Consider the following 18,742-nt stretch of genomic DNA (forward strand, 5'->3'; position numbering starts at 1 on the left):
ATGGTGCAGCCACTTTGGAAAACACTCTGGCAGTTCCTCAAAAAAGTTAAACACAGAGTTGGGGCGCCTGGGTGGCGCAGTCGGTTAAGCGTCCGACTTCAGCCAGGTCACGATCTTGCGGTCCGTGAGTTCGAGCCCCGCGTCGGGCTCTGGGCTGATGGCTCAGAGCCTGGAGCCTGTTTCCGATTCTGTGTCTCCCTCTCTCTCTGCCCCTCCCCCGTTCATGCTCTGTCTCTCTCTGTCCCAAAAATAAATAAACGTTGAAAAAAGTTAAACAGAGTTAACCACATGACCCAGCAATTCCACTCCTTGGCATCTTCCCAAGAGAAATGAAAACATATGTCCACACAAAAATTTGTATACAAATGTTCATAGCTCATTATTCATGACAGCCCCAATGTGGAAACGACCCAAATGTGTAGCAACTGATGAATGAATAAACAAAATGTGGTATATCCATACAATGGAATACCATTTGGTTATAAAAAGAAATAAAGTACTGATAGGTGTTACAGTATGAATGAACCCTGAAAACATTGTTAAGTGAAAGAAGTCAGGCACGAAATACCACATATTATATGATTCCATTTATATGAAATGTCCAGAATAGGCAAATCTCTCTATAGAGAAAGTAACGGTTGCCTAGGACTTGGGGTGGCGGTGGGGGCACAGCTACTGGGGAAAAAAGGGACTGGCTGCAAATGAGTCTGGGTTTTCTTTGGGGTGATCAACATGTTCAAAAACTGTCATAGCTGCACAATTCCGTGGCTATACTAAAACCTACGATATTTTATGCTTTAAATGAATGAATTTCATTATATGTGGATTACCTCTCAATAAAGCTGCTTAAAAAGATTTCCACAAATATGGGGCCCCTGGGTGGCTCAGGTGGTTAAGCGTCCAACTCCTGATCTCTGGATCTCAGCTCAGGTCTTGATCTTGGGGTCATGAGTTCAAGCTCTGTGTTGGGCTCTAGGCTGGGTATGAAGCCTAATTAAAAAAAAAAGATTTCCACAAATACAAAAGAAATATAATTATTAACAAACTGCTTAAAAGAGAAAATATTTTCAGGGGCGCCTGGGTGGCGCAGTCGGTTAAGCATCCGACTTCAGCCAGGTCACGATCTCGCGGTCCGTGAGTTCAAGCCCCGCGTCGGGCTCTGGGCTGATGGCTCAGAGCCTGGAGTCTGTTTCCAATTCTGTGTCTCCCTCTCTCTCTGCCCCTACCCCGTTCATGCTCTGTCTCTCTCTGTCCCAAAAATAAATAAATGTTGAAAAAAAAATTTTTTTTTTAAAAAAGAGAAAATATTTTCTTAGTACTTCCTTCCTTTGCAAGGAGAGGCAAGGCTTTTTTCACTTATAGACCCTCAGAGAACTGGCAAAGGTAAATATAGAGCATAAGACAAAGAACACAAAGGATTCTATCAATACTTGAAAAATACAATAAATCAGCACTGTTAGATATGACATAACAATTTTTTTTTAATTTTTTTTTTCAACGTTTATTTATTTTTGGGACAGAGAGAGACAGAGCATGAACGGGGGAGGGGCAGAGAGAGAGGGAGACACAGAATCGGAAACAGGCTCCAGGCTCTGAGCCATCAGCCCAGAGCCCGACGCGGGGCTGGAACTCACGGACCGCGAGATCGTGACCTGGCTGAAGTCAGACGCTTAACCGACTGCGCCACCCAGGCGCCCCAACAATTTTTTTTAATGTTTTATTTATTTTTGAGACAGAGAGAGACAGAGCATGAGCAGGGGAGGGGCAGAGAGAGAGGGAGACACAGAATCGGAAGCAGGCTCCAGGCTCTGAGCTGTCAGCACAGAGCCCGACGTGGGGCTTGAACTCACGAACTGTGAGATCATGACCTGAGCTGAAGTCGGACGCTTAACCGACTGAGCCACCCAGGTGCCCCGACGTAACAATTTTCAATGTTACAGTTGAGGGTGGCAAGTTCCTGATTAAATCATTGTATTGTGATCTCAAGGCACACATACCGGCTTCCCAAATAGTAGAAGCTTCAAGAAAAGCAGGAACAAAAAAAAAGACAGAGACACTAAGCTCCCAGTCTTTGCCACTTAACAGAGATCAGATAATCAAGGCCTAACAACCACCTTTTTGTCCACCAATGGAAAAAAAAAAAAAAAGCAGCTGCTGTTGAGACAAAACTGTTCAGGAGCCAGTTTCAGCATGCAAGAGTAACAAATTTTTTTTTTTTTAAGTTATTTATTTTTGAAAGAGAGAGGGAAAGGGAGAGAGGGAGAGAGAATCCCAAGCAGGCTGTCAGCACAGAACCCGATGTGGGGCTCAAACCGACAAACCGTTTGGCTCAGATCATGACCTGAGCCAAAATGAAAAGCCAACTGACTGAGCCCCTCAGGTGCCCCGAGTCACAAATCTTAATGGCCACTGAAAGAGTCCCACCAGAGGGGCCGAGGGAAGACGATTCAGAATTCAAGGTGTCCAGAAGAAATGCCACATATAAGCTCCAATGAGGGAACTAAGGTGGGCTGATCTCGATGGAGAGTCCAGAAATAACTATCGAAGACCAATTTTGAGACATTTATCACAGCTGATATTTACTCATCTATGCGGGAGACCAATCAAGCACAGACTGTGGTAGAATAAAGGCAGGGCAAGGATTATAAATGCAAACACCACACAGTGCGTGAAACAGTGAGACTTCCCTTTTGTCTTTTGGCAAGCTGACTTCCTGAAAACCACCAAGGAGAGTGGTTTGCCCCAGGGAAGCAGAAGGGACTTTCGGTGATTTACAGATTTTGGGAGAAACCTTGTGATTTTGTCTATGGAGTGTATATAGTGTGCTCTCCTCTGTGTAATGGCCCCTGGTGCCCTTCCTTGGGCATTTCCATCGTAACCCAGGACTAAACCTGTCAACTATAATTCCTTACTGCAAATCCAGTTGTCTAAGCTAAAAGCCTAGCACCCCCAATTCTTCTGTTTCACTCCCTCCTGACATATGAGGTTCCCAAGTCCCACTAACTCTGCTTTCTTAATACCTCTTAAGCCCATTCTCTCCCTCCCAACCCACGACCCCCACCATTTGTCTAGTTCAGGTCCTTACAATCTGTGGTCTCTTAAACCGGGCGTCCCTATCCATCTGCCACATCGATGCCAAAATTATAATACAACACAGACGTTTGACGTTCCTGTGCTTAGCAGCCTGCGTAGACTCCATGTTGCGACTAGAATGAAATCCAAATGCCTTATAAAAATGGCAAACAAGGCTTTTCACAATCTGGTCCCCGTGGACAGTGGCAGCTGCCTCTCCACCAGCCCTCCTCCACCCACCTGCGCTCCCCTAGATGCCATCACCTGGGCTACTGTGCATTCTGTCACATTCCCTCGGCCTGGATGTTTTACTCCTTCTCTGCAAACCTCCTTTCATCCTTCAAAACTTAACCTCTTTGGTGAAGCCAGATTTGCCAGTCAAAGCAAGTTACTTCCTTATTTGTGTTCCCAAGGCACTTTGTACTTACTTCCATTCCTTTACTTTGTATGCAAATGTATGTATGTATTTACTCGGCCGCTTTTCTCATACCCTGAGGCCACCAGGCAGTCACAGCCACATCTTTGTGTCCTCCAGCACCCATCTTCTGCTTTGTCAGGAAAGCTCTTCTCAGTAAGTACTGGGGAGAACCAATGTGTCACCCTTCACAGAGATGCAGATCAGCCAGTGTTGTTTCAATGCCAGTACCTGCCCTGCAGGTGATAAAAAAAAAAGACAGCCCACAGTCTGTTGGAGGTGAAGAGAAGTCAGTATGAATACAATAAACTATACAGCAATTTAAAAGCCATAGGAGAATCATAAACCAAAGGTATGGGCTCAGGTGGGGCAGAATGATTCTCAGAGACCATTTTAAAGATTTCTAGGTAAAACTGATGGTAGGAGAAGGGCAGCAAAGAAGCTGTTTACAAATGTGATGCTAGGACATGTTGACTGACATCATTTTCAAGGCCAACTCTACTTCTGAAATACTCAGGGATATTGGGGATTTCATCAAAGGGCTGTGCTCTCGGGGAATTCCTTATCTTCTCGGGGAATCCCTTATCTTACACAGTGTAACTGGAGCGCTTCCTTCAGCCATCAAGATAACCTTCCTCTTAAATATTTGGAAAAAGGGTTCTCACTGTGACTCCTGAGCGGGTCCATACTGCGGCAGTGCCTTCCCTGTTGTTATCTGCCTCTCCTCATTTTCAGCTTTGGTAGTGGCTGTTATGCCCAGAATTCGTGATCCCCAAATACCGCCAGGGAGCCGAGTCCGATGCAAAAGCAAAAGAGCCTTTATTCGAGTTAGCTCGAGCTCAATCCCCTACCTGCACCGACGCTGTGCTGAGATACTAGGGAGAGAGAGTGAGTTTCAAAAGGACAAAGGTTTTATTGGGGCCCAGGGGCAGTTGGTGAGGTAATGGCTATGGCCTCAGCCGATTGGCTGGGGAAGGGTCCGAGTCCTGTTAGGCAGGTTTGGGGGGGGGGGTTACTCAAGGGGAGGAGGTGTGGTCAAGGTGAAGGACACAGAACAAGATGGAGTCGGCCGGCGTAGGCCCGCCCTTTCAGTGGCCACATCTGGAACTTCTGGACCATTGTCCCCCTTGATCTGACATTGCTATTGCCACACAGGCCTGAGCAGAGGGGGAGCAAAGAAAGCTGACCTTCCCTTGGATGCACATCTTTTTGGACTCCTGCAATCCACCCTCTCTAGACTTTCAGGCTGAAACACTTCAAGGTTTGGTAGTGAGACGCTAATTACACAAATGGACAATGACCAGACCACATATACAAACTGAACTCTAGCCTACACTCTGAAGCAACCACGGGAGCCGATCTACTCTCTGTTAGTCAGAAGTGTAGGAAGTTGGACCTCCATCTCTACCCATCAGTCCAGGAAGTCAAGCAATAACTCCTGTAACAGTCAGACCCCAATGGTCAGCCCTTTATTAATAACTGACCATCTCCCTATCTCTTGCCCCTATTTTTTCCATAGAAAGGAAATATGCACTCCTCATCAACCCCGTACAATACCCCACTTCTAGTTGGCCAGCCTACAGTTTACACACGCCAACAGCCTCCAATCAGGGCAAGGCCACAGCCTTCCCTTCTTTCCATGGTGAAGCTTTTCCACTCCTCTGCCTGCTTCTGAGACTCTGCCAAAATGTGTATTGGTGGCTGACTCCTTTGCTACAGCAAACCCTGAATAAATGATCTCATTTGGTTGATCTTTGTTGATTTTCACAGCAGAAAACGTTTCTTAAAACTGGATGCTAAATATGGTTCCTGGAGTCAAAAGGAGAAAATGTTAAATACTGTATAAGAGTCCTCTTGTGGGCATAATGAGTTCTCGCCTCACTTTGGGTTTCTTAAATTTAACCCTCCTCTTGGATTCTGTAGGCTGTACAGGGAAGCATACAGAGCTTGGGATCTGTACCTCTACCCTGAACAGCGCAGTGGAACACAGTAAACCCCAGAAATCCCTTTCCTTGAGGGTGAGTTTTGTTTAGAATCCTGTCACCAAAGAGCTGCTACAGAGGAGCCCAATGGGCATTGCTCCCCATTTCCCAGGCTGCGAGCTCTCTCCCCCAGGGCAAGGTGATGTCACCTTCTGCCTTTCCCCTGTGATTCTCCAGCTCCCCGGAGGGTGACTCTTGGACAGAAGCCCACGAAGCAGCTCACATGATAGACACTCCTCAGAGACAGCACAGTGGGGATCCATGTCAACGAAGAACATTCTCCTACAGCAGTATAAATGGAAATCACATCCTCTTCCTTCTACCTTACTCGGCAGAGAAGTTTTACTTCCACCGTTCTCTTCTTGCTCTGTGGGGCCCCGCCCCAGGTTGTCCCAACTGTAACGGAGTCCTTGCCGGCTTCCTTCTGGACAGCTGAGCCCCTCACTCTGCACACCTGCACTGACCACACGGAGAATTAGCAGGAGCCTGCCAAGTTTTTCTTTTCCAGTTAGTTCATGTTCTTAGGCCCAGTGGGGTCTTCCCACCAGGCCAGATTAAGAAGAAAGGAAGATGAGGGGTGCCTGGGTGGCGCAGTCGGTTAAGCGTCCGACTTCAGCCAGGTCACGATCTCGCGGTCCGGGAGTTCGAGCCCCGCGTCGGGCTCTGGGCTGATGGCTCAGAGCCTGGAGCCTGTTTCCGATTCTGTGTCTCCCTCTCTCTCTGCCCCTCCCCCATTCATGCTCTGTCTCTCTCTGTCCCAAAAATAAATAAACGTTGAAAAAAAATTTAAAAAAAAAGAAGAAAGGAAGATGTTAAGATTTGCTCTCCCAGTATCCACAGCAAGCCCCAGGGCTGGGGCAGGAGGAAGTCTGAGGGGGGGACTTTTTCTTGTCAAATGTGTGTACAAAGGTATACTTTGAACTATTTTATTTAAATATTCCTGCTTTAGAAATGTTTTTAAACTGCGGTTAACGTACAAATAAAATTTACCATCCTAGCCATTTTTAAGTGTACAGTTCAGTGATCTATTTTTTAATTTATTATTATCTTTTAATGTTTATTTATTATTTTCGAGAGACAGAGACAGAGCGCGAGTGGGGGAAAGGCAGAGAGAGAGAGGGAGACACAGAGTCCGAAGCAGGCTCCAGGCTCTGAGCTGTCAGCACAGAGCCTCATGTGGGGCTCAAACTCATGAACTGTGAGATCATGGCCTGAGCCAAAGTTGGACATTTAACCAACTGAGCCACCCAGGCGCCCCCAGTTCAGTGGTGTTCAACATGTTGTTGTGCAACTAACCTTCAGAACTCTTCATCTTACAAAACTGAAACTCTACGCCCATTGAACAATTCCCCACTCTCTCCTCCCTCCAGCCTACTTTCTGTCCCTATGAATTTGGCTACCCTAAGTCCCTCGTGTAATTGTGGAGTCGTATAGCATGTGTCCTTTTGTGGTTGGCTTTTTTCACTTAGCACGGTTTCCTCAAGGTTCATCCCTGTTGTAGCATGTGTCACAGTTTCCTTCCTTTTTAAGGCTGAGTAGTATTCTATCAATGTACACATCACATTCTGCTTATCCATTCACCTGTCAGCGGACGCTTAGGTTGTTTCCACCTTTTGGTTACTGTGAATAATGCTGCTCTGAAATACAGATGTTGCTTTTCTCTATTCCCTTGTTAGTGGCTCTGGTCTAGCCAGAGATGCTGACAAAACCAGAGTAGGGTTATTAGTGTGAAATTAATCGACGCTAAGGAATTAAATGGAATTATTTTACTCTGAATTATTCCAAATGAATTATTCTGACATTCACTTTGAGAGGAAGGTCTGAGGACAGCAGATCCCCAAGTTTATGCTAAAACAACAAATTTTGATAGAAAACTGGACAGAACTTCTTGGCTCGGGCTGTCCTGGGGAACATCGAAAAAGTACCCAGTCCTACACCCTTCAGAGTCTGAAATAATTGATCTGGGCCTGCTGGAGTCACCTGCAAGCTTTTAGTTTAGTTTAATTTTTTTTTTTTTAAGTAGGCTTCATGCCCAGCATGGGGCTTGCAGCCATGACCCCTGAGATCAAGACCTGAGCTGAAATCAAGAGTCAGACACTGAACTGACTGAGCCACACAGGCACCTCTCACTTGAGAATTTTTAAAGAGGAACAATGCCAATAGCACCAAGCTTCACCCGAGACCCATTAAATTAGAACTTCTAGGGGTGAGGCCCAGACACTGATGTATTTCAAAGGTTCCCCAGGTGAGTTTATTGCTAGCTGGGACTCTGAACCATTGGCATAGCTCACAACTCCACCCCCAGAGGGACTAAAGATGGGTCACCTGAACTGGAGAGGAGTAGGGAGACGGCTGGGGCATAAGCCTACATAAAGGGGGTCACCTTGATGGGGTCCAGGTGGAGGGAAGCCATACCCTGAACCTGTTCACACTTTTTTTTTTTTAATTTTTTTTAACGTTTATTTATTTTTGAGACAGAGAGAGAGAGACAGAGCATGAATGGGGGAGGGTCAGAGAGAGGGAGACACAGAATCTGAAACAGGCCCCCGGCTCTGAGCTGTCAGCACAGAGTCCGACGCGGGGCTCGAACTCACGGACCGCGAGATCATGACCTGAGCTGAAGTCGGCCGCTTAACCGACTGAGCCACCCAGGCGCCCCTGTTCACACTTCTATAAATGGTCCTCTTGTTAAATTCTCTTCAGTTACCTTGTTTGAGTGAGTCACTTTCCTGCCAGATCCTGACCTATGTAGCTGTCCTCACCTAGATAAGGTTGCTAGGTTAAGCACCTGGTTGCAGAAATCAGAGATGTTTGGTTTGCCCCGAGCAGATGCCATAAGGCTACATCAGAACAAGACCTTTTTTGAGACTGGCTTATTTCACTTGGCATGATGTCCTTAAGGCTCATTCTCATTATAGCAAGTGATGGGACTTTCTTTCTTTTTAAGGCTGAATAATATTCCACAGTATTCAAAATTTTTAAATGTGAAATTTAAATTCAATGAAATGAAAAAAAATCTTAAGTGCATATCCACTAAGTTTTGACAAATGTATAACCCCCAAATCACCCCCAAATGCTGATTCTTTCCCAGAAAACCCTCACCCTCACCCCTTTCTCCCAAGGGCAACCATTCTTCTGATTTTCCAGTGTAGATTAAATTTGCTTTTTCTAGGACTTCATTTAAACCCAATAATCCTTAAGTGTTTCTTTTTTTTTCATTAGATGTATGGGAGTTTGGAAAGCAAAAAAATGAAAAATGCTAAATGAGAAGTGTCTGCTAATTGCTTATCAATCAGAAATTCAGTTGGAAAGGAAAGACACAGGGGCTCCTAATTTTAGATTTAATTTAAATCAACAGGAAATCTTACTAGGTCATCCAGGTTCATTTTAAACACAACTTTCTGGCAAAATCCTCTTTAAGGATATTAGTTACCTTTTCACATATCAATTCAATGATTCACAGGATTATACAGAGACAGTAATTTTCAAACTGAGCTCCTTGGAGCCCCTAGGGCTTTCAAATTTAAATCAAATGGTTGGAGTGGCCCAAGGGAATCTTCAGAAACCTAGGAGGGGGTTTAAAGCTAAAAAAGTTTGAAAGCCATTCTCCTAAATCACTGAATTTTAATAATGCAAAAGAGCTTAAACATTATACCATCAAATGCTTTTACTACTCAGATAAGGAAAATGAGAAGCTGGGCCATTAAGTACCCAAAGCCACCAAGCTTTTATGGGCAGAGCCTAACTCAGGGGGGCCCCCTTATTGTTGCCCAGGGCCTTTTTACACAGATTCTAGTTAGCTTTAGCTTGGTCTGCAGGTCTATAGGAGAGAAGGATGAAAGTCTCCCTGATCAGCATCATCACTTGTTTATTTAAAGCTAATAATTTTCATAATAATTCCTAACGGTAACATTTTCAGACAACTCCCATTTTGCCGACTATTCCAGGGGGTATGTAGACTCCTAGAAGTCTGGCCCTGAACTGGAGATTGAGTGCTCGTGTTCAATGGCATATATCTAGCCCCATAAACATCCTGCACAGGACTCTTCATCTGTCTTTTTTTAAGTAGGCTTCGCCCAGTGCGGAGCCTGATACGGAGCTTGAACTCAACGACCCCAAGATCATGACCTTAGTGGAGATCAAGAGTCTGATGCTCAACCTACTGAGTCACCCAGGCTCCCCTTCATCTGTCTTTGCCAGAGGATCAAGATAGCCAACACTTTTTGGGTTTGGACATACATCTCTTTATTTCAAACTTATTTTGTCTAGTGAACAGAGATGTACAACAATGACCATAACCTTCCAAGTTATGTTAGAAAAGGGAATAAAAGGACAAGTGAGTCAGGTAGTCAATACAAATGGGTGCTTGGGCAGGAGGGTGTTTTGCTGCCTTTAGTACCGCAATGATTGAGAGCCTCTCATCCTAGGCAGAGTGAAACAGACAAACCCAACAGATGGCACTTGCTTTTTTTTTTAAATTTTAAACGTTTTATTTTTATGTTTTTATTTTAGAGTAAGAGAGAGGGAGAGAGCGAGCAGGGGAGAGGGGCAGAGGGAGAGAGAGAAAGAATGCTATGCAGGCTCCATGCTCAGCACAGAGCCTGACTCAGGGCTCAATCCCATGGCGCTGGGATCACAATCTGAGCTGAAATCAAGAGTTGCATGCTCCACTGACCCAGCCACCCAGGAGCCCCTGTTTTTTTGTTTTACCAAACATGGGGATCAAATTCACACCCTAGATCAAGAGTCACATGCTCTACCTACCAAATGAGCCAGCCAGGCACCCCTACATGGCATTTTTTGATCATTTACTCTGTGCCCTGTTCATTAGATACCAAACAACCCCTGAAAATGACCTAGGAGATCTCCTAAGTATTTAAGGTGTGTGAACATCAGAAGTAATTTCATTATAATAAAGTAAGAAAAAACCACTTTTTTATGATTATAGGAAAATATACATAATCTGAATTTCTTCAAGCCTTATCAGGATATGGGGAGAGTTGAGGGTGACATCGGCAGTTATAACTCTTGTCCCTTCCCCCTAATGCAGAACTCCAACATGTAAATTTCTTTCCAAATATTTCTTTTGCCACGGAGGGAGTGTTTCAGAGCCCGTCTTATGTTCTGTACAACCAATTCCACCAGGTGGCAGCATTTCATTTGCAGACACAGCCATTTCGATTCATGGCGCTCTCCTCCCAGAGTGTGACAAAGAATTCTTTTCTGCTCCTTACATTATTACTAAAGAGTTCCCAAAGAGACTTTGTTTTGCTTTATTTTCATTTTTAGAGAGTACAGCTAGTTCAGCCCTTGTCTCTTCATAGGAACTGGGCATTAGTCCCCTGAAAGTTCCATCTGAGTTGCAGCCATGGGGCTGTATTCAGAATTGCCTTGCCCCTCTGATGACAAACGCTTGACCGGTGCATCCATCTGGTCCCTGGGCTGCTTGAGAGCTTGAGAATAAGACAAGTGAGTCTTGGATTATTTCTACTTCTGCCAATTCCTAGCCATGAAAATTTGAGCAGATTAACTTCAAAACCTGTTTCCTCATTAGTAAAAGGATGGTACCCACTTCATAGGGCCAATGATGAAATGAGATTCCAACATATGGAATACATTTAATCAATGTCAGTGCTTATTATAAGCACATATAGCTACAAAAACATTAACTGATTATTGCGGCTGGCAGCGTCACAGAAAAATTTTAATTTCTTCTTTGTTTTCCCAATTCTCTTTAATAAGCATGCATTGTTTTTATAATCAGGGGGAAAAAGGCAATTTAAATATAATAGATTGTTGATCCCAGTTCCTGATGATTCCTGCAGAAACATTCAAATACTTTTACTGCTCAATGAGCTCTGGAGGGCTGGGCGTAGGTCTTACCTATTTTAGTACCATTTGCATGAAATACGTCATTTGGCACCCAGTAGGTAGTCGATACTCATTTCCCGAACCAAAAACCTCAGTGGTAATTGCTTCAGGTTTTAATTTCTCTGTGTAATGAAATAGCTTTTTCTTTTCCATGAATTCCTTTTTCTTACGTAGGTCCAATTTCTAAACCTTTTATCAATTTAATTGAATCCTCCCCAAATTGAGTCCCCTCCAAATTCTCCCCATCAGAATTCCCCTTAGATTGTGAAGTTGGCTTTAGGCAGGTTTTCAGAAAGCATTTCACCTGACCTCCACACGACTCATGCCAATAGGGGATATGGATGGGACTGAGTTGAGGTAGAATCTTTTTAGCAGCGAAATGAAGATGGACCCCGGTAACATAGATTATATAAAGATTGTAAAAGGAAACAGACGTTTCCAAAGATGTGTCATATTTTAAGTTGAAACCCATAGTGAAGAGAGTGGTTGGTTGGTTTTTACCCATGGTAAAGGGTACAGGGTTATTGACGATTAAGTCTGGCTGTTGCTATCCCTTGGTTCCTTTGATCTTAAATGAATAAATGAAATGGTCAGGCGGATCTCTAGGGAGGACAGGCTCAAGCAGGATACTGCGCTGGCGTTTCTTCTATAAAAGCAAAAGCAAAAAATATGACATTAATCCTTGGCAGCTGATCTATTTTAGTTCTTTTCTCACATTATCGATACACATAAAACTCTCTCTCCGGGAATTTGAATCTGAAGGGAAGTCCAAAGTTGATTACAGCTGAGCCACCTGAGGCAGGGCCCCTGACAGGCATGGGAACTCCAGAGGGCCCCATCTATACAGAAGCTGATATTTAATTCCTCCTTTGATCTTTCAATCTTTAATAGATTCTTCTTTGATTAAGATGTCCAGACATTTAGACTCCTAACTGGGTCTTAAAAGGTTCTAGGCCAAGCTTGGGTCCAGAGCCAGGAGGTGGCCAGGGGGGCAAGATGTGGGGAAGGTGGTCCTATTATTGATGGTGGCACTGGGCACAGAAGGTGGAAGTAGGTGGAAAGAGAATGGAAAGCTGGCTGCTTGCACACATTGTTTGGGCTGGCTTCTGTCCTCTGTAACCTAAGGTTTCAGTTGACGTGATGCCAAAGCAGGGCTGTGTTCCTCTTGGCCCCTGCTCCTGGCAGGAGTGGGGAGAAGCTCTTGCCCTTTTTGTCATGCTGTGGTCTCTGATGTGAGCATCAGGGCCCGAAGAAGAGCTCTGTCTTCTCCAAACTGCTCAAACCTGGTCCTTGTGAGGCTGACTGCAGACACTGTCTTTCTACCTTCTCTCTGCCCCCAGGCACTGGGACATAAGCTTCCTCTCTCATCATTCAGGCAACAAATGAATAAATAAATGAAAATCAAATCATGTAAGTCTCCTTGGCAGAGGCCAGCATTTCTTACGTAGGTCCAATTTCTTACGTGGGTTGTCAAACTTGCCCAGATTTGCCTAAGCTGAGAAGTGAAGGTTGATCAGGCTCACGTGTAAACCCTGGGTCATCAGGAAAATTCCGGCCAACAGGGAACATTGTTTTGAAGCCTCCCACATGACACTCCCAAAAAGAGTTGGTCCAGGAAAAACTCCACCTGTTCAAAGATGAATCATCAAAGAGGAAAAGGCAAAGGGTCTCTCCATGCATAGGAAAGGGACAGGAAAAGCAAGTGGCAGATGTGGAACCCTTACCAGGAAAATGCTGCCATAGAGCAGACAAAAGCTATAACCAGTTGTCAGGCATTTAGAAAACTTAATGAAGGGACTGCCTCTAAGAAGAAAGAGTGCAGGGATAAGATGGTAAGACATCAGGGGGCAAAACAGGAGCTCAGGAAAAAAGTGGAAAAAGAAAATAAAGGAAAACAGAAAAGAGCCCAAGGGAGAAAACAAACAAACAAACAAACAAACCACAAACCCAACACTACTGAAAATATTAAGGACACAGAAGGCAGGAATGACAAAAACTCAGCAAAATAAAATAGAAGTAAAAGAGTTTAAAAGAATTAGACAGGCCAAGAAGTCCAGTGACTATAAATTTATTGAGCACCTGTGATCTGTGATGTGCCAGGCACTGTTGTAGGCACTAGGACTTACAGCAGCTCCATAGCCAACATGCACCCTATGGCCCTTGAAACAAAACTGCATTTTTTTTCAGCTTCCCATACCACCTACAGTGGACGATGCAAAGGCCACCGAAGAAAGGGCCCCTTGTCAAGGTCTATCATGGACTTGACATGTTCTCCACCTGCAGGCAAGTGGCATTATCCAGCAGTGGAATCGTCTCCTCCAAACTTAACTTGTAAGACATCTACGTTTATCTCTGTCACCTCCTCCTTAGCTGGGTTACTGTTATGGGCTGAATTGTGTACCCCACCCCCCAACGCATAGGTTGAAACCCTAACCCCCAAGTGATTGCATTAGGGGATAGGCCTTTAGGGGTAATTAAGGTTAAATGAGGTCATTTGTGTGGGGCCCTGATCCAACAGAACTGGTATCCTTATAAGAAGAGAAAGAGACTCTAGGCCATGGATAATACCAAAGGCCGTGTGAGCACATGGTGAGAGGGTGGTCCCCTCTAAGCCAGGAAGAGGGCTCTTATCAGAGCATGAATTTGCCAGCATCTTGATCGTGGGCTTCTAGCCTCCAGAAGGGTGAGGAAGTGAATGTCTATTGGCATTTACTTGACCCAGGGTTTATACGTTTAAGGCACTCGGCCTGTGGTATTTTGTTATGTTGCCTCTAGGTGACTAATACAGTCAATGAATGTGCCATGCCTAGCATGGGGTCATCTCTCCTTGGTGCTTCCTGAGTAATCAGGACAAAAGGGATGATGAGCTATATAAGCCTATTTTGAAAATTCGGGATTTACCCTGACCATTCCTGGCCATGATGCTCTTTTCTTTCTCCTACAAGCAAAAAAGGGACTCAAACATGGGCCTAAAATGGTTTGTGCCGATTTTGTGCTGGTAGAGAGAGAGGAATAACTCCAGCATCTCGGGAGGACAGGGGAGAGACGAACCCTGGGGGTGCTGAACTGTGAGGGCAAGTGTACAATTATTGCATTCCTTGTCCACTGAAACTCAGTGCAGTCATGGTCTGCTGGGTTGGGTGACAGCTATTTCTACAACTTTCCCTTCTGTGGGGTTTGTCATCCTTTTCTACATACTATGGAAATAAGAAAACTCACGAGCTCATGGCCATGTCTGAAGTATGCCTCTGTGCCTGATGCTCCAATAGTACCCCCAAACGTGCCTCCGAACATCCCCTCACACCGTTCAAACACCCGACTGGTTCAACCTTGTTTCTACCACCTGACTGATACAATTTCACCTGCTTCTCCCGGTGCCCAGGTGGTCTTGGGTGAGGCTATGTATGGCAATCGGAGATCTGTTCATGTTCCCTAAGCACACTGACGTAACGGTGATCCAAATCCAAGTCAACAACAAAGCCCAAGCTCGAGTGACCTGTGCCCCTTTAAACTGTACCTTTGTGTGTGAGGGAGAAAGGACACAGAATGTCTCTCCAGCGAGTTCTGAATCTCAGTGGTGGGAAGGCCTTTCCCAGGTTGGTTTCTTCCGTGGGTATTCTGTTTCAGTGCTAGGGTTAGTGCCAGCTACTAAATCCACTATGCCTGTATACTTTTTAAAATTGGGGTAAAATCTACATAAATAAAATTTATCTTTTAAATCATCTTTAAGCATTAATTCAGTGGCATTAAGTACACTCACAATGTTGGATAACCATCACCACTATCTACTTCTAGAACTTCTCCATCATCCCAAACTGAAACTCCATACCCATTAAACAGTAAGTCCCCATTCCCCGTCCCCAGCTCCGGGTAACCTCTATTCTATTTTCTGTCTCCATGAACTTGCCCTTCCCAAGTACCTCATGTAAGTGAGGGCTACAGTATTCATCCCTTTGTATCTTTCTTATTTCACTTAGCATACTGTTTTCAAAGTTCATCCATGTCACGACATTTCAGAATTTCCTTCCTTTTATGGTGGAATAACATTCTACAGTATGTCTATACCACATTTTGTTCATCCATTCATTTGTTCCTGTATTTTGGGGGGCTTTCTTTATCCTTGTGTGGTTAAGCCTCTGTTATCATTAATAATCATTTATATTCAACTCTATCAACACCGTGTAGTTTCTGTCTCCTGGCTGGAGCCCTAACTGCCTTTGAAAGCTGCCTTTCTCTCATTCCATGTGACTTTGATGGGGCCAAGCACTGAACCTCATTTCCCTCATCATAAGCCATACTGCCACTATTATACTGATAATACTATCATCATAGTGATGGGTCCTAGGGCAGGCAAGTGACGCAACCAATGCCAATCAGAGTCATTCTCCAGCATCAATAGATGGAATGGGGGAAACGCCTTTCCATGGGGTTTGCCACACTGGGGTTCTTGCAGACACATTGCAGACACGTGTAAAAAGCTAATCTTGTGGTAGGAGAAACTGAGACCAACATGCAAAGAGAAAGAGAGATGGAAAGGAGAGATTTCTAAAATATCCAGAGGTAGCGTGGCCTGACAAGGTGAGAATTTAAGGAAGTGAGGGAAGATATAAGAAGAGTGAGAAAGGGCAGCCAGAACTGCAGAAGAAACATCAGAAGAAGGTGGTGTCATGCTTTCGTGGTCATTGTGATGTCAAGAGGATTGCTTTTCTTTTTATTTTTTCAATGCTTTATTCATTTTCTGAGAGAGAGAGAGAGAGAGGCAGAGAGAGAGAGAGAGAGAGAGAGAGAGAGAGAATGAATGAATCCGAAGCAGGCTCCACAGCCAGGAGCCTGATGTGGTGCTCAAACTCAGGAACCGTGAGATCATGACCTGAGCTATAGTCAGACATTTAACTGACTAAGCCACCCAGGTGCCCCAAGAGAGGATTGTTTTTAAGTTAATATTTATTTTTGAGAGAGACAGAGAGAGTAGGGGAGGGGCAGAGAAACAGAGAGAATCCCAAGCAGGCTCTGTGCTGTCAGCATGGAGCCTGATGCGGGCTTGGAACTCACGGACTGTGAGATCATGACCTGAACCCAAATCAAGAGTTGGATGCTTAACCGACTGAGACACCCAGGTGCCCCAAGAGAGGCTTTTTCTTTTTAAAGTTTATTTATTTATTTGGGGGAGAGGGACAGCGGGGGAGGGATAGAGCGAGGGGGACAGAGGATCCAAGTGGGCTCTGTGCTCACAGGAGTTGTTGGGCTCAAACTCATGAACCGTGAGATCATTATCTGAGCCGAAGTCGGACACCTAACCGACTGAGCCACCCAGGTACAGCCCAAGAGAGGAGATTTTAAAAGAAGGGAGGAGGTAGGAAGATAATGGGCTGGAAAATGGCCCTGGATTGGGCACTGGATTGTGGCTGACCGGAGTGAGAGCGATGGCAGCAGAGTGCTCTGCTTTAGCACCTGTGCGCCTTTCCTGGTCCATCTCCCGCACCCTCAAGAGCCCTGGGCTCAGGCCACGCTTGCCGTTCCTCAAAGGTGCCACAGCTGGCAAGCTGCCCCAGCTCATGCTCTTGAGCAACTCTGACTTGACTCTGCAAAATTCAAGGCAAGCTCAGCTCTTCAGAGAAGCCCAGCAGGTCAGTTCCTGGATCCCAGGGAGGAGCAGCCACTCCCGTAGCACTTGCTGTGTCCTTTCCTCGCATTACTTTAGTAGCTGCTGGCTGTGCACATCTGTCTCCCTGCCAGCCTGTGGAGCCCCTTTCAAGCAGGGGCTTCGGTTTATGCATCTTTGCATTCCAACCTCTCAGCCCAGGGCCTGGCCTTGAAAGGAGCTCACTGCACGCTAATAAGGGATCAGTGCCTGCAGGGATGCACTCGCCAATTCTCCTGCTACAGGGCAATGGAATCTGGTTGCCATGGTGCTGAGAGAGTGATTCCTCCACCTGCTGTTTTCAGGAGGAACAAATCACAGTGAGCTGAATGCATGTTGGCATCTGGCCAGCAGGACGGATGCTGGGCCAACCCTGACATGGCAGAGACACCTTTCCAGCAAAACAGACCTTTTCACCCTTTTCTTCCAGGCAGCTAAGACTGTTGAGTAACATCAGAGTTTCCTTGCTTCTGTCGCTGGGAGATTTAAAGGGCTCCTCTTTTGCCAGTATCCTCCTCTGCTCTCATGCTGGTTTTCTCTCCTCCTCTCCTGCCTCCCAACGCTGTACTTTCTATCTCCTTGTCTGAGGCTAAGACAGGCTCCCAAACTAAAGCCTGTTGGCCAAATGCTCAGAGGACCTCAGTCTTTTTCTAAAGGTCTTTAATGGATTGGGTGAGGTGTACCCACATTATGGAGGTTTGCTTTACTGATCTACTGGCCTGCAATGTTAATCTCATCCCAAAACTCCCTTTACAGCAACATCCAGATGTGTTTGACCAAGTACCTGAATACTGTGGCCTAGCCAAGGTGACACATAAAATTAGCCCATCAGAGTGTATGACCCAGTTCTTGTCAATGAGATGTCACAAGTTGTTGTGTGTGGCTTCTGGAAGGGCTCCTAAGGAGAGACAGCTGTGCTGGCCCACGTCTTGGTCCCTCTTCCTTATCCTTTCTGTCTAAGAGGTGGGCCTAATGCTGGACACTTCATCAACCGTCAGAGAAGTCAGCTGCAACATCTTTAAGCCTTGAGCCTGCCCTGGGTTTCTCATCTTTGTGCTTCTTTTTAGATGGCAGAAAAATAGAGTGCTGTTGTGCAGTTCTACATCTGTTTTTTCATGTCTCTGTGAATTGCAGTTAAATGCAACTCCTAATACACCAGCCTCTGCTTCTTGGCCATTCAAAGCTGTTTCATTTCTGAGCCTGCCCTCGAGGCCCCTGCTGACCCTGTGAGCCATCTTGCTGTCCCTTAATACATGTTCTGTCATTTGGGCTAGCCTGAATGGGATCTTATTTATAACCAAGAACCCTCCCCAGTGTAAGGCATACGCTAGGTGGGAGGGACTGAGGAAATTAGGGGTGTGAGGCCAAAGGCAAATGACTACTCTTCTTGAAAGTTAGTAAGGCTGGATCACAGAGCACGTGTGGAGTGAGGGTGGGAGGCAGGCCTTGGTGAGACTGGACTTTATCATGAAAACAGGGGGGTTGGTGGGTAGGCGTTGTGTAGGTCACATGATCACACTTTCAAATCAGGAATCTCACTGTAAGTGTAGCAAGGAGAAAAGATTGCTGGGAGTTAGTATGGAGACAGGGAAACTTGGTGTAGGGATCCAGATAAGAGATGATGGAGCAGTGGAGGAAGAAGAAACAGACTTTAGAAAGACTGAGAGATAAATAAAAGGCAAGAACTGTATTTGACAAGTAACGGGGAGAGAGAGGTCAAGTTCAGAAGCAAGAATTCTGGCTTGAGCGCCTGAATGGACA

General features: G+C 45.3%; 1 long non-coding RNA gene across 3 annotated transcripts in view; it reads right to left on the bottom strand.

Moving 5' to 3' along the window:
- Positions 1-945: 945 nt before the first annotated feature.
- LOC122488066 overlaps positions 946-18,742 on the bottom strand; it is a 35,931-nt gene continuing 18,134 nt past the window's right edge. The window contains exons 2-4 of one of the 3 annotated variants that reach the window (XR_006298554.1): positions 5,693-5,923; positions 2,425-3,723; positions 946-990 (exon numbers count right to left, since the gene is read on the bottom strand). This is a non-coding gene — a long non-coding RNA (uncharacterized LOC122488066). Of the gene's footprint in view, positions 991-2,279; positions 3,724-5,692; positions 5,924-18,742 lie in introns of those variants that run through there. The other 2 variants (XR_006298555.1, XR_006298553.1) reach the window with 2 other exon arrangements.

The sequence above is a fragment of the Prionailurus bengalensis genome, chromosome A2 (genome assembly GCF_016509475.1).
Source record: "Prionailurus bengalensis isolate Pbe53 chromosome A2, Fcat_Pben_1.1_paternal_pri, whole genome shotgun sequence".
In the NCBI taxonomy this organism is placed as follows: Eukaryota; Metazoa; Chordata; class Mammalia; order Carnivora; family Felidae; genus Prionailurus; species Prionailurus bengalensis.